This window comes from Rhinolophus hipposideros (genome assembly GCF_964194185.1).
Source record: "Rhinolophus hipposideros genome assembly, chromosome: 11".
NCBI lineage: Eukaryota > Metazoa > Chordata > Mammalia > Chiroptera > Rhinolophidae > Rhinolophus > Rhinolophus hipposideros.
In genome coordinates, this window is record NC_138057.1 from 39,899,308 (window position 1) to 39,913,186 (window position 13,879).

Below are 13,879 nucleotides of genomic sequence, written 5' to 3' on the forward strand. Positions count from 1 at the left end.
AAGGTTCACTGGAGAAAGATTATGGAGGACATCAAATACCAGCCTAAGGCATGTAAGTTTCATTTGATGGACAAAAGGGAGGCATTGAAAGTGTTTGAACATGGCAATGACATTACCAAAAGATTCCTATAGGAAAATTAATCCAGTGTTCAAAGGCAGTTTAGCTTTTTATAAGGAATGACTGGAGACCAGTTTGGAAGCTATTGAAATAATCCAGACTGAAGGAAAAAAGTAAGTACCTTAACTAGGTTTTGTGATCATGGAAAAGAGAGATGACGGATATATAACATCATAAAGGGATACAGGGTCACCAACTGTCCTGGTTTTCCTTGGACTGAGGAGTTTCAACATGTGAGAGGTTCAGTGTTTAAACAAGAACAGTTCTGGGACAAACCAGAATGATTGGATGTTAGGGACAAAGGAATAAGAGTAATTTTTGGTTACAGGGAGACAGGAGTGGAATTACCACTTAAAAACTCTCTAACAGCTACCATGTTTCCCTTAAAATAAGACCTAGCCAGACAATCAGCTCTAATGCATCTTTTGGAGACAAAATTAATATAAGACCTAGTCTTATTTTACTATAAGACTCAGTCTTATATAATGTAACATAACATAACATAACATAACATAACATAACATAACATAATATGCAGTCTTATTTTACTATAATATAAGATCTAGTCTAATATAATAATATCGTATCATATCATATCATACCAGGTCTTATATTAATTTTTGCTCCAAAAGATGCATTAGAGTTGATTGTCTGGCTAGGTCTTATTTTTGGGGAAACATGGTAGAACCTTAGGTTAACCAAAATGCCCTCATTTACAGCCATTCCAAATAATTACAATATGCCATAAATATAGAACAAATGTTATGGACACTGCAAATGAATTGATAACTTTATAGAAGGCTTTGTTTTATTTCACCTATAGAGTAGAGCACAACAAGACAGAAGCTAGAAACCTGAAGGAGAAATTACAAAACAAAAGAGAGAAAATGTTAGTGTAGCCTACGAGTCAATAGGTCAACAGATGAGGCAATGTTGACTGAAGATACCAGGATGGAGAGTGCAAGAGCTGAGTATGAGTTGGGAAGTGGAGTCAAGAAAGAGCATATGTGGTAAAGGTACAAGAAATAGGGCCTCAAGAAGAAATGCATGTAAGGGCAGTTAGTGTCCAAGTCTCACTCAAGTGAAAGCTTTGCCCTCACCCCGTTTCATGCCTATTCTCTAATCATTTCCAATAGAAACTGCTTAAATAAGTAGGTGTAATTATCTTTGTTATAATTTAGTTCTCCACCCTTTACTTACTCCTTATGCTAGCATTAATTAGCTTATTTCCACCATCTCCCCTCAAAAAAAGATTATGGCAAGATTATATTTTAAAGTATTGTCCCTTATGTTACTTTAATTCAATAGTTTCTCCTTTCTGTTGACCATTACACCTTTTGGTTAGAACAACATTTTCCATTCATTGCCTCAATGATGGGTGACAAAAAAGAATGACAGAAAAAGATGGGTAGGATTGGAATATAACCACATTTTTGAGTTTCAAATGTCTAGGTATCTGGGGAAAGGGGAAGAAGAAAGAAATGATGATGAGGAGGATCATGATGATGATGATGATGATGATGATGGAGGAGGAAAAAGAGGAGGAGAAATAGATGATAGATAGATGATGGATGGATGGAGAGAGAGAGAGAGAAAGAGAGAGAGAGAGAGAGAGAGAGAGAGAGAGAGAGAGAGAGAGATAAACAGATAGATAGATGTAGATCTATTATCTATAAACTTCCCAGATTCCCAGATTCTGGGATGTGAATTTGAGAGAGGGAAGACTGCAAGGAACTGAAGGAGATAAGTAAGTAGACAAAGTGAGGGACTCGGCCTCAGAGCTACAGATATCACAGTGACAAAGGCAGTGTTCCATCCAGACACTTCCCAGCCCCCACTAAAGTGGTCATTCTTTCAGGGCATAAGCTAGCACCACCACCTATCTCTTACTCTAACCAGAAATCTGGGAAGAATCCTTGACTACTCTTCCTCTCTCCTCATCCTATTCCTGTGGATTCTATTTTCTAAATATCTCCTGAATCAGTAATCCTCCCACCATCGCCACTACCACTACCTGGGTCACTCAGTCCATCTCCTCCAGTCCTTACCAGCCCATATCTTGCCTCTGTTACAGCAACCTCCACACTGGCTTTTCTGACTCTTATCAGTCTCCAAATCGAAACTTTAGTTTTCCTAATAGCTGTTGTTGTTGATTGGCACATAAACCTTACATTAGACTGGTTTACTTCTTATTTCAGTGTAGTTTACTCATCTATAAATTAGGTTTGATAATAATACCTGACTTAGACTGTTTGGGGGATTCAATGAGTCACTACATGTAAAGTATGCTCACATGGTACCTTGTTACAAGTAACACAGTAAATGCGGGCTATCATCATTGATGTTATTATGTTGTATAACAATTACAATATTTAAATATTTTCCTACCACTCACCTGTCAAAGGCCAAAGTTTTAAATTGACTTAGGAAGAGGGTTTGGTTGAATCTATTAAAGGGATCTAACTTACACCAAAGAGGACTCTCTAGGAGTTTAAGGCCAAAAGTACCGCTGGCTTCACAGGCTCCCAAAATGAGGATCTGGGAAACATTATGAACCAAAGTGGCTGCCTTCCTTTTTTTTTCTTCCCTCGTGTCTACATTGGCTTTTGTTCCTGCTTCTCCTTTCATCTGTTTCATTTTTTCCCTTCTGATTTTACATGCTTATGAAATCACATGGCTGTCCCCAGATTCCCTACATATGTTTTCGATTCCAAATCCCAACCGAAACAGTTTTCAGAATTTTTGTAAGCCTGGAAATGATTGGTCATCTTGGGGCAGCTGAGAGTCTGAAAAGAGCTGTAGGAAGAGCAGAGAGCCTGACTAATGTGTCTGTTAATTCTAACTCTAACCATGTCTCATACCACTTCCCTGTAAAGCAGATATTTCAGCCATGCTGGATGATTCATTTCCCACAATTGCTATCATCTGTCATGTCTCTATGCCCTTCCACATTCACTGTTCCTTCTATATGAATGTCCCTTACCAACCTGCACCTCACCCGCTTCTACTTACAATTCCAAGTCAACACAAACACCACCACACTGATGATACCTTCTCTTCCCATGTACTGAAAATGACTTCGTATATTTTGTACATTCTGCAATTACAGCTCGTAACATACTGTATAAAATTATATATTATATGTTTTCTCTGAGCTCCTTTAGAGCAAGGGTTCTTATTCTTAATTCATCTCTATATCTTCAGCATCTAGGCAATTTGTTGATTGAACACAAATGAAAATTAATTGCAATTTTTTATTATAAAATTGCATTCATCCAATACGTTCAGGAGAATCAATCTGCACTTATGAAAAGTCTAAATTAATAAATATTTTTAAGTACTGTTTAATAAAACTTCAGCATACACAGTAGTGAAACAAAAGCTAATAATTTATTAAAGAATGTGTATTCTGATAGATCTGTTTTAATTGAGTCATTAGATATAAGTACATTTGTTTCATATAAATAGACATTGTCAAAGTGGTTTTACATTATATGGAAATACATTTTATGTAAACTAATAATTTCCTGGCTTTCAACTCACTATATACTTTATTGCATGAATAATATATATTTTTCAGAGATGATGCAAGAATAACTAGGTTGTGCCTGAATAAGTCTGAATATTGAAAACACATAGTCCATTTTAATAACTGTACTCTGTCTCTATTTGTGAGGAAGTAAAATACACAAGCTATTTTTCAAAACTAACTGCTGCTTTTAAAATAATTTCTATTGAGAATAACTCTGTCTCTTTAGTGTTATTGCATGTCAGTCCTCAGAACTACCTTGTCCTTTTTTTCTTCTCTTTTTTCCTTGTCTCCTTCATCTCATTCTATTTCTTCTGAAATATGACTAAAATCTAGCAACACTCTCTGTTTGATTCTTCTATTCTGATGTCCTAAACTGTTTTTATTCTTTTCTCTCTTCCCTATGCTCTGAAATATGGTGATACTTTGAGTGTTCCACAAATATTTGTTCACCTTCTGACCTATTGTGACTATACTTTCCCACTTCACTGAGACTTCACCTTGTCGCTTGATTTATAATAAAATATTAACAGATGTGTTTGAATGTTTATTTGACTTCTTGTGCCTGGTAATCTACCACAAGATGATCTCACCCTGAGTAGATCCTGCTCCTTATGATTGAATCCCAGATCAGACACATTGAGCCAAGTTGAACATAATGTGCAACCTGGAGCTGAGCCCAACTGACCTTGCCACCTAAATCAGACCTGCAGAGATGAGCCTATCATAAATCAGATCTACCTGTTGACCTGCAGACCTGAGAGCATGACAATAAATTCCCATTGTTGTCAGTTACTGCATTTTGAGATCATTTGTTGCATAACATTATTGTGGCAAGAGCTAACTAATAACAAAATTCTTCCTAACACCACCACTATGATTCTAAAACATTAAAAAATCCTCAAATTTATGAAATTTAAGCATCTCTCACATGATAAGACTTACATACGTAAGTAAGAACTAGAAGAGCTGATTTCAGTTATGATCAAGCACCCAATATGTGCCAGGCATTTTTTATATGCATTACTTCTAGTCTACCATTTTACAGTTAAGAAAATTGATTCAGAAAGTTTAGATCTTCAAGATCATGATGCTAATAAGTAGTAGCACTGAAATACAAACCGAGGTTTGTTCCTTTTCCTCTCTCACACTATATATTATCTCTTATGCTATCAATTAAAGTGACAGTCATAATAAGTAACGCAGTCCCCAGGATTAATGTGATATTCAGATTTCTTTCAGTTTGTGATTGATATTTGATGGACAGCAAATGGTTTAGGCTCTCTTCATATAAAAAATTTTAAAATGTTTAAAACATTTTAATTATGCACATAGCATAATTCGACATTTTTTTAAATTTTAAATTTCACGTTATTGTGGAAGTTCAGAGTAGATTCAGAAGAAGCTTTTTATTTGCTGTATCACTGAGTATTTAAAAATAAAGTAAATTTATCATTCTGGGCCTTTCCCATATCATGTCCAGTGAAGGACAATTAATTATACTGGTACACAAAACAACTCAAATTTGAAAAAGACCAAATAACCATAATTTTACCATTATAAAAAAAATTTATATGTGTGAAAATATTACATAAAAATGCTCCAAACAACTCAGTAGAATTATAGTTGAAAGACACCAATTTGAAGTAATTTACTCTTTGATTTTTAGTTCTTTTTACCATCCAAACAAAAACTTCTGTTTTGGATGTTTTGTTTTGATTTGTTTTATTTTTATTCAGGCATGTTTTATAAATATTATGGCTTTTCTAATACAAAGAATATCCAGAGAAACAGAAGACAGTAACTTTTCTAACTCAAACAGCAGGCTGCTGACTATCTGATAGGCCACAGAGTAGTTACAGCACTTCCCCGAAAATAAGACCTAGCGAGACAATCAGCTCTAATGCATCTTTTGGAGCAAAAATTAATGTAAGACCCGGTTTTATATTATGTTATATAATACATTATATAATATAACATAAGAACCGGTCTTATATAATACAATATAAGACCCGGTCTTATATAACATAAGACCGGGTCTTATATTAATTTTTGTTCCAAAAGACGCATTAGAGCTGATTGTCCAGCTAGGTCTTATTTTCGGGGAAACATGGTACGTATCAAAATATCAAATATATAATCGCTGTAAGCAATGATCAAAAGAAAGACTTCACAAGAGTAGTACAATATTGTGATTTGCTTGCTTCATCTCATCTTGATGTACCGAAAAGCAGAACACCTCAAAATGCCAACATAATTAATATCCCACTAGATTTCTTAACGTGTCAAAATCTTAGATACTTAAGTTACCACAGTTTATATATCTAAAGTGTCAAAAGTTAAAATCTGAAATAAGAATAATAGTCAAAGTTAGCAGTTAAGTCATGAATTAGGCTTGATAATGAAAGCAACTCAAATTTACTGGGGGATGGAAAAATTCCAGGCAAATGAATGAAATATCAGTGTTGTATATTTTAGGTGATAATTAGCCACGGTAGCAAATAAACTCCGAATTTTCAAAATCTTAACTCAGCAGAGTTTATTTCTTCATGACACTTCAGTGTGAGTGATCCTGGTGGTGATTGAGACTTGAGCTATTTTTGTCTTAATGTCTCCATATTCCTCAGGGCCTCAGAGTCTGAATCCGGAAACCATAGAAAGAGAAAGAGCATGGAGCAAACACACCCCCTTCTTTACCACTTTGACCCTGAAGTGACGTGATCATATCCACACACATTCTATTGTGGGAAATAGTCACATGGCACCTGAATAGCCATATCCCTGGACAGATTTATATTATGAGAAGCAACACAATATTTGGTAGAAAGTGCTATATTCCTTCAGAAAATATTTACTGAATTTCATTGTGTTTATACTATTATAGAAAGTCCTGTGAAGTTATGAATATTTTTTCTTCCTTCCACCAGCTTGTAATTTAACTGGGTAAACAAAACAGATTAATGGTATATGCTGATCAGCTTTTACGGGGCCAATTTTCAGTTGCTCATATGGTCACTTTAGATTGGGACTGTGAAAAACTTTGTTGTATTTTTTTTCCTTTTAACAATATTTTTTAAAACAATTTTTTCTGCTTGAAAGTGTCCCACTTTCACATGTGTGCATGTGCACACAAATAGTACAGTCGGAAGAACCATGTAAAATTCAAACTAATCACTTGTGTTGCTTGTACTCAGTCCTTGTAAAACATTTAGCTGGGAAAAGTAGATGTTAATTTGTTGAAGCATTTCAAATAGTCATCTTCATCTTGCCATGACTACTGTAAATATTCAAGATTTAATATAGTAATAAGTGACGTTTTCACAAGCACAGTAATGAAGGAAAACATTTTTGAGATATAGATTAGGGAGTTAGCAGTACTGGCACCTTTTATTTATTGAGTGTCCATTATATTCCTGGCATTGTATCTGTGCTAAACTATATGTTCATGTGTCATCCTGATACAGCTTATAAAGTACATTTTATTATTTGCATTTTGGACAAGCATTAGCTAGAAGAAATAACACAACCCTCTTCATATTTTAAACTAAGTGTTTAGGGGTAATTAACTGACAAAAAGAACATCACTTTTAAATGACAGTAAGGTATTTATATCAAGATTTTTGTTGTTTTTCTGGATGTTGTTTGTTTGCATGTTGTTGTATAAATGCTCTGTTAAGTGCCCTGCAGAAAGGAGTGTGTAAATTCGGTGATAATCATGAAAGATTATAGAGTCAAAGATGGAAAATTGTAAAGGATATATGCAGAGGAGGAGTGGACACAAACTTCTGGAAGGAAATGTCGAACACTCAAAATTTACTTTACTACTTGCTCGACATAGCTTGAAATTCTTCTGTGAAGAAGACAAAGACTTTTACTGTCAAATTAGAAAAGACATTATTAAATGCTCCTATAAATCTTAATATATTTTCTTTAATGCATTACACTGTATAATAACAGATCCTTTCCTGAAAGCAGATTTTGATGCTATGGAAAGTGCCATGCAGGGAAAGACAATAGATGTAGAGTTAAGCTTTGGACCACAAGGAGCATGCTTAGCCTACTTCATAGTTTGACCAGGAACCAGCCATGACCATAGACACAGCAAAATTAAAGTGGCTAGATCACAAATATTACTATCCGAAATACAGAGAGATATAAAGTGTTGAAAGGCAAATCCATAATTTGAATGGGAAGTAAATGGCACAGATCGACAACTTTGGAAGTTCAACTGGGTGAGGCCAAGAAACCATTGATTTTATCTGGCCAATCCAAGGAGTAGTTTCTGGATTGATTACGTTTAATGTGTTGGGGAGGAACCTTGGAAGGTTAGAAAGGAAGGAAAGTTCAGGATTATCTTTCTGCATAGGAGGATTGTCCAAATAAAATTAAAGTTCATTTGTCTATTGGGTAAACATTTGTCATATGCCAATCTATTATAGGCACCGCATTAAGCACCAAGACAGGGATAGTAAATACATAGCCTCAGAGCTGTCCCCCTTCCTCACATGCCTCTGGCAGGCATTGCTGATCAAACACAGCATTCTTTCCCACTGATGTCAGACATAGCCTAATATTGCTTCTCAGTGCACCACTCCATAAAATAAATAAGTCCCGGGGGTGTAATGTACAACACGGATAGTATAGTGAACAATACTGTATTGCATATTTTAAAGTTGCTAAGAGAGTAGAGCTTAAAAGGTCTCATCACAATAAAAAAAATTGTATAGCTGTGTATGATGACAAATATTAACTATAAATATTAACTTATTGTGATCATTTTGCAATATATATACAAATTTTGAATCATTGTGCATCATTTATTGTGTCTCATCACAATAAAAAAATTGTATAGCTGTGTATGATGACAAATATTAACTATAAATATTAACTTATTGTGATCATTTTGCAATATATATACAAATTTTGAATCATTGTGCTATATACCTGAAACAAATATATCGTATGTCAATTATACCTCAATTTAAAAAACAAATTAAAAAAGAAATACATCACTCCAGGCAGTTGCTAGCAATCTATCTGCATTTGACACAAGAGATGAAATTTATATGCTGCCTCAGCACCAGGCAAGCAAAAATGACATAGACATGATCTGACCCTTCAAGGAGCACACATTTTGGTATTAATAAGGAGAGAGAAGATTAGGAGGATTTGGGGAAAGTTGACTCAATGGCTATAGCTCAAAAACGTAGAATCAAGTGTACTTTAAGAATACTGAGATAAACGAAAAATAGCTATGAGAAGGATAAGTTTCATGTGAATATTACCAGCCATGCACTCATAATTGGATTATAGAAGACCTGTTAGAAAGGGTAAGGATTCTTTTTAAATTTAACAAAAGCAAGTAAAATTGTAATTTTTAACTAAATTTTTGAGCAGTGGCTATTTTAGTTTAGGGACTATTAAGGAGCAAGCATTCTCACAGATAACTCTTGTTCTGAGCTGAAATGTAAAGGTCTTGTTGGTGAAGGATTTGGGGTCAGTTACTTTGGAGTAAAGGAGAGAAAAACTTTCTTCTTGGACTATGAAAAGAAAGTATTTTATGGTATTTAAACCTTCACTACTGATTTCAGAAAGCAAAATATTTCTAAGGCAGCCAGCAATAGAGAAAATAAAAACCTGAAGTCATAAAAATAGGTTTTAAAAATGATCTTATCAACAGATAATTGTTTTTTCTTCTGTTTTCTTTTGTTCCCAAAATAAAATCTCTCCATATCCAATACCAAATTCTTACCTACATCTATCAGTTTTCACCTTGCTTGCTCTATTTCTAAATCTGTCTTTCAGATATGTGCATTCCCTCAAATGTGAATAATACTCAAAGTTTTCATATATACTGTAGTTTTTAAGGTAACTTGATTATTGAGTTTTACACTGTTATTTATTAAAACCTATTGATTCATCTTCTTGCTCTAAGAAATGGTATGAGAGAATATTTCTTGATATCGGGGGATCTAACATTTATTTAAGGAAAAGAGAATTAAAATTATTTTAGTATAATAATAACTCTCTTTTCCAAGGCTTCAGTCTAGCATTTTAATGGAAAAAATTAAATATTTAGTTAAGTATGCCCCCAGTATAAACTATCTGTGACTAAAAGATTAAAATATTACTTCCATTTAATTAGCTTTGAAAGAAAATAATGGCAAATTGTAAGAACATTTTTGAATCATTAATGTTTGCTCTTATGTTCATCACCTTAAAAAGGAAACACTCATTTGAAACTTAGAACTGAAAATAATGGAACTGGGGAGAGGAGTCAAGAAGAAAATATTGCCATTGAATATCTTAATAAACTAGACTGCTGATTACTCAAAAATAGTAATACTTACAAATGGGCTGAAGCATGGTGGTAGTGGCTTTTCGATTCAAATAATAATGATTTTAGAATGAACAACCATTAAATTGGTTTTATCCCATAGTTGCTGTAATACATTGGTATAACCTTAGTTTTCTAACTCTTGGCATAGACCAAAATTTAGCTACAACCTGTTTATAGCTAATGTATTAGGGTTCTCCAGAGAAACAGAACCAACTAGATAGATGGATGGACGGACGGACAGACAGACAGACAGACAGACAGACAGACAGACAGACAGACAGATAGATAGATAGATAGATATAAGAGGAGATTTATTATAGGAATTGGCTTACAAGTTATAGATGCCACGTCCCACAGTCTGTCATTTGCAAGCTGGAGAAGCAGGAAAGCTGGTGATAGAATTCAATCCAAGTTGAAAGACGTGACAATCAGGGGACCAGTGGTGTAAGTCCCAGTTTGAGTCAGAAAGCCTAGGAACCAGTAGCACCAATATCTAAGGGCAGAAGAAGACAGATGTCTCAGCTCAAGCACAGAGAGAGAATTTGCCCTTCCTCTGCCTTTTTGTTCTATTTATACCCTCAGTGGATTGGATGATTCCTGTACACATTGTCGAGGGCAGTCTTCTTTATTCAGTCTACTGACACGATGCTCATCTCTTCCAGAAACACCCTGACAGACACCCAGAAACAATGTTTAACCAGTTAGTGGGCATCCCTTAGTTGACACATAAAATTAACCATCACCGCCAATGACTGGAAAATGTTTGTTACAGGTACAAATGATAAACATTAGTGTACCATGACTTGCTTCTTGAGAAACTGACCTTGTTAGTGGAAGATGCTACAAATTGATTGCAACCAAAAAAGGACTGCTTTAGCAAACCTAATTTAGAACTGAAATTCTAAAGTATGGTGTATATAGTTCCAAGTAAGCCTAGAAAGGGAGGGAGATGCTGTTCCCTGGCCACTCCCAGTTCAGGGCATTGTTTCTCGTTCTGTCCTTTCCCCAGTGGAAATTCCAGGACAGCAGGAATGGATCCTGATACAAATAGGATGTTATGAAAAAAAGAAAAAAGTAACTTGATTATTTACTAAGATGTTCACATCAACTGGCAAATCCAGATATACAGAGGGGGAATTGAGACCATAAAAGACAAAATTTTTTTGCAATTCATCTTTGTTTCTCATTCAAGTTCCAAAAGTGGGAGTGAATACCCAGATCCCAGTTTTTTGCTGCCACCTATTAGCCAGCTGATATTTTCTGCACTGGCAGACCAATGAGCCAAATATTTCATTCAAGTCAATTTTGCTGTGTGCACGTCTATCAGTTTTTTAAAGAATTAAAACAAAATGCCAGTGCAAAGAAAAAAATACTCTTGGGGAAATTAGGCAGAAAACAATCTAGTTGAAAAGTAAACCAAAAGATTCATTTAGTTAGTCAATCATTAAGAAATGTGTATTATGCATTTACTCTATACTGTTCTGGAAGACCAGAATACAATAGTAAACAAGACTGGGTTTTTTTTGATGGAAGAAGGAGATAAAAAATACACAATCAAATAAATAAAAAAGAAAATTTCTAATGATGATTGCTATAAACACAACTTTTTTCTAACATGCAATAGGATGGAGAATATGAGGGAACAGGAAGGCAATTTGGGAAAGGCCTCTCTGAAAAGCCTGCCTTTGAACTGAAATCTAAAGGATGAAAGTGCACCAGCCAGGCAAAGATCTGGAGAAAGTACATTCCAGGCAGAAGGAATGTGTCCACGGAGGCCCTAAACAGGAATAAATTCAGCAAATGCTTGGAACACAGAAAGCAAGACAGAACTAGAATACAAAGATCAAGGTGGGGAGCTCTAAGATGAGATCAACACAATCATTGTGAGGAGTTTTTAATCTACAACAGTACAAAGAGAAGACATTAGAAGATTTCTTAAAATAAGTTAAAGGACCTACTCTGCTTTTTGATAAGATCTCTCTGACTGCCAGGGAGCATGAATTATGAAGGATTGTAGTGGAAACGAACAGACCCTAAACATGAGACTTCCAATTCAAATCATACGGATCTTTCTTCAGGCCTTTATCTAATGTAGACAAAGCCTAAATGTCCCTAATATTGGCCAAATTCTATGTAAGAACTTATATGAACATATTCATTTCACTTTTTTTTACAAAGTATTTTTATTGACCAGCCAAAAGTGTTTTACAAGCTTATGACTTCCTGATGATCAAAGGAAGCATACCAGCATAAGAAGTGTTCTCCATTCGTTTCCTACTGTTAGCACAGTAGCATTTCCTCTGTGAAGTTTTAAAAGAGCTAAAAACAGATTTTTGTAAAATTGAAAAAACAAACCTACCTTTGCTTTCCACACTGACCTCAGCAGTCCTTATTTTATGTATTTTTCATTATGGAGAGGTTTTAATTCAGAGTGAAATAGCAATGAATATCTTACTTGTAATTGATTTGTAAGGACCAACTCACTAAACAAACAAAAATCAAAAAAATACACATGAAAGTGCAGTAAGTTACACAGGAGGTGTGATGGAAATAGGCACTTAATTGAGTGCCCATGGGCACAAAAGATTTCCTGGATAACGTCTAAATATGGTTTCCCTGTTCTTTATTTTCTTGGCTAAATATTCTTTCCCTTGAAATTTTGTATTAGAACATCAGTGGAATTTAGCTTATGTACATAAATGGAGATGGCATTGAAGCAAATAATTACAGTGGTACCTCGGTTTTCGAACTTATTCCGTTCCGGAAGACCGTTCGAGTTCTGAAACTTTGGAAAACAGCCGACAGTTAGGCTTCAGGATCTTGCACTCAGTGGAAGCCACGTGACATGTTTGACTTCTGAGGCGTGTTCGAAATCCGAAGCTTTTACTTCCGGGTTTACGGCTTTAGTAAACCGAAATGTTCGTCAATGGAAATGTTTGAAAAACGAGGTACTACTGTATATCGAAACACATCCAATTCTTTCTCTGCTTCCCAGTAGAAGAGCTTAGCATGATGGCAAACATTCCAAAACCAGAAGTATAGAAAAGTACTTGTGACTATAGAGGTACAAAAAGACTTTCCAAATAACTAAGTTTAAAGTATTATATTGATTCTTTTTTCATACCTCCCCTTTCACTATCTCTGCCTTTTAAAATGGAAGATGCAGTTCTCAACCATGCCTCATCTTACTTTGACACATTGTTCTTGGGGGGAAATATCCTAGAGACAATTCAAAATATTGTCTTAAGTTGAGAAAGGGTGGCCCAGATGACTTCCCTTTACTTTTTCAACATTAAGATTAATCAGGGAATTGTTTGACATTACTATTAAAAAACTTCTTTTATTCCTTCTTTTTTTTAAATTATGCAAACAAATTTTTTTTAGCACATACCTTAAGATAAATGGTAAAACAGACATAAATTCTGAACTCTGTCTTATTCTAGCAATAAATAAGATTCATCCATAGATGCAAGATATTTTCTTAGAAAAACAAGTTTCCATACATTCCATTAAGGGGTACACTTTCAATAACATATACTTTTTATATGTAATGATTATTATCAAAATGTATGATATAGATAGATAGATAGATAGATAGAGTGATCAATTATATACTAACAAACCTACAATGATAATTCAGAGAAGTAATCTTTTTCAAAATTTAGTTTATTGTAGTAAAATAAGTAAAACAAAAATTTGCCATTTTCATTATTTTAAGTGTACAATTCAGTGACTTTAATTCCATTCACAATGTTCTACAACTATCATCCCTATCTATTTCTAAAACATTTCATCACCCTAAACAGAAATTCGTAACCATTAAACAGTAACTCCACATTTTTATCTCCACCAGCCCCTGGTAACCTCTCATCTACTTTCTGCATCTGAATTT